We start from the raw sequence: 3760 nt of genomic DNA on the forward strand, positions 1-3760 counted from the left end.
TTTTTTGAAAATGAAACCATGTAAACCTATTCTGGTACAACCTCTAAATACAATTATGAACCTGAAAATGAGCATAATATCACCTCTTTAAAATAACCTGGTGTGAAGTGTGAACATTTACTAATTTCATATCTACCCATACGGCGAAGTCAAATTTTCCATAAAGCTGATAATTAAATTATGCAATGCCATCAAATGCTTCCCCCCCTTTGGTTATTTTAATATAAATCAATTGAAACATTCTCAGTGCAATTATCAAAGCTCTCACAGAATGAAAGTTGAGAAGAATCAGAATAAGACTGACCCCTCCTTGTCTCTAACATCATTAAGTGCTGTCACAGCACAAATAAAATTCAGTTATTCTATGTGTGTAGTTTCACTGGAAACAGAAATCATAACCTACATCACGTGTACATTTCCTAACTAAACCCAAGTCATTCCTTAGTAGAAAATGCATCTATTAGATAATCTTTCAAGAATCTTAGTCAAACGTGGTGTCTATGTGTCATCAAAATGTGGAAGGTGAAATTACTTCAATGTAATAAAAGATCCACAAGGAACTTTTCCTAAGTTCTAAAACACACAACAAAATGGCCTAGGTCTTTATACTTAACTTTGTTCAATATTAACAATATTGCTGTTTAGGAATAATTTACTTTCTTTATCAATAATCTATCAGTTGAGTTTGTGTGGTCATGAGGAACCACATAAAGTACAAAACCCCAATTAGCCACAATTTAGTAGCATTCGTATGCCAAACATCCCTTTGCCTATTATCGGAACATAAGAGTGGACGTGAGTTAATCATCACAGTAATATTAGCTCTGTACTAGTACTTATTGTATTCCAACCACCATGTTCTCATTGATATGGAAAGTAGTGAACACATCACCCGTCTTTTCCTCCAGTCACCCTAGTGTGTTGGTGTATGTAAATGTCGGGAGGAATGGTTACACCTGATTTATCATACTTTTCTCTCATCAAAAATAAAATGCAAAAACCATAAATGCAATAGAAAATCATAATAATCACACTACAAATGTGGAATAACCCCCCCCATGTTCTTCTTGAAGGGTACCTGTTCCAGTCCTTTCTGTCCATCTGCTCCATGTGTGCGCCAGAGCACTCTGCTCTGAAAGTGTGTGTGTTTATCTCAGAGGAATGTGCAGTGAGTGTGTGTGTGTTCAGAGAGAGAGAGGTGGTGTGTTCTCTACAATCGTGAAGTATATTCTGCTGTCACTGTCAGAGAATGTGCTGTGGTTGTCAAAGAAGAGATCAGTATCACTGCTGTCTTCTGAAATGATTTTAAACAGCAGGCTACAATACCAATATGTAGCTTCTGGTTTTTCCTCCTTGGAAAAACTTCTCGTTTTCCTCCTCTCTCAATGTGTTGCAAACAGTGAGAAAAACTCCAGTTTTCCCCGATTGATTTCAGAGATAGCACAGAAACGCCGTCTGTCAGGCTGATCTCTGAATCGATTTCCTCAAGGGTGACTCAGCAGAAGATCTGCTCGTCACTTGTTGCAGGTTGTAGAAAAACCTGTCCTCCTCTTCTCCTCCGAACCTTTTGTAGTGATGCATGTATCCAGGTGACTCTACCTGAACCTTTTGTATCTGGGCGTATCCAGGTGACTCTCCCTGAACCTTTCACTGCCCTGTGTCACTGGAACGATCGCGATGGTCTCTTTCACCGTCTATCTGCCAATCCTTCCTCCTGAAGTTGTTATCACCACAGAATCCCCAGGCTTGACACCTGGATTCTCATGGCCAAAAGAGCAGAAGAAAATTCTCACGCAATAACTATCCTATCATTTCCCTTATACTGCCGTGGAAGAAATAGGTGTTTTTGTTTATGGGCCTCTCCCTACGTACGTTTAAATAAAGAAAATCTTTAGAGCAAAATTCTTGGGAGCAAATCGGAACCAATAAAACAAAAACAATTACTATTGCATCCCCTTACACTACTGTGTCAATCAGGGGGTGGATGATCCTTTTGTTTACAGTTGAACTATCAATTTTGTCAATTTTGTTCTCAGCTAAGCAGATTTTTTCTTTAAATGTACCGTTGTTAACTATTCTAGCACTTTGGTTATTCAAGGTCTTTTAAACTGGAGCTACAGTGATGTTTTTTTTTCTTTATTAAACCCCTTATTTATCATTGCTATACTATATCCCTCCTATTTGAGACATGACAAAGCCCATGACTCAAAAGCAATATAAATAATCTGTTTAATATTCTACTCCTTAACATTGTTCTAGGTTTTACAGCAAATCCTGTTTATCAGTAACCAAAGTTCAATGAATAATTTCTTTAGGGGACTTTTCACCTCAGTAAATGTTTCAACGTCAACATCAACTAATTTAGTTAAAACAATTTGTGATATAGCAACTCAAAAACTCATTAGAGTACAACATGAAACATACTGTTTTTAGGATTAAATCTCATTTAAACCTTCATTTATTCAATATCACCATTAAACTAAGACGAATTACCCAAAATACATTGTTTATGTCATTTTTTATCTCCAGTTTACAAACCAAAGTAACACTAATTACTATCTGCTAGTTCCAAGAATCATTACAAATTAAAATTTTTAGCCTTCTAAACCACACCTTATCACGTGTACTTTGACCATCTATTTATCCAAATCGTTACCTGTTACGGGAAACATATCACATATTTTTTCTTTAAACCAAAATTTCACTTGTACTACTCATGTTTGGTTTTAGCTTGTGTCTTATCTGTGTGGTGTGTGTGTGTGTGTGTGTGTGTGTGTCTCCTCCTCTGGCTGTCCTCTGTCAAAGAAAGAAGGATCTCTCCAGGGTACATATAAAAACACTGTTATTCTTTCTGTAATTTATGGCATCATTAATTAACAACTCAATGTATTCCTCACAAAGGTGTGTCAAGGTGTACAGCTTACCATCACCCAGAACTATAAAACCATATTTACTGTCTTTTCTACTGGAACACTGAGGAAAGAAAAAGGTTAGACGAAACAACAGAGAATCAAAACCTTTAACATTCCCTGCAGAATGTTATGTTTAGCTGTGGGAGACATTAGGTGCTTGAGCATAGACCCACTGCATTTACTGCTTGAAGGTCCTGAATGAAACAAACTTTAACATTTGTAATAAAAATGATTCTTTTTATTTATGTTACTTGAGAGAATAAGTGTACGTGTTGGAGAATCTAAACATGGAACTATAAACCCCATCCGTCAATAAAGAGTTAAAAACACGGTCGGATTTCTGTCGATTACGATTTAGCGTGTACTGATGTTTCTGGGGCCTGTAGTCCGAACGCAGCTTGATGACTACAGGTTGACAATTTGTCTATCGATCCACGTCACATTTGTGTGTTTTGTCCAGAGATAACGCTGTACCTGAGACAAAAGGTGGTGAAACATCAGTAGATAAAATGTCGTTTTTACCATGTGAATATGCATCTATTGTAGTCACAGGTTCACTGAATATGTAAAACACTGTGAATACAACACATACGCTGTTGTATGGGTTTTCTATAATCTCCTGTCGATGGAGACAAATAAAAACATTATCAGTAATGTCAGTCCAGTCAGTCAATTTTACAAATAGTCACAAGGTGTCCTATGTCTGTCTCCTCTTCTGTTGGAGACAAAGAAACATGAATGTGAGCTTTTGAGTTAGAATTTCTGAAAAACTTCTGTAGTTTATCAGTCAAGGTGACAGCCACTGGACATGCGTATATGGCCATGGACAAAATAAAACTCATGCTCGT

The sequence above is a fragment of the Perca flavescens genome, chromosome 3 (genome assembly GCF_004354835.1).
Source record: "Perca flavescens isolate YP-PL-M2 chromosome 3, PFLA_1.0, whole genome shotgun sequence".
Classification (NCBI taxonomy): Eukaryota; Metazoa; Chordata; class Actinopteri; order Perciformes; family Percidae; genus Perca; species Perca flavescens.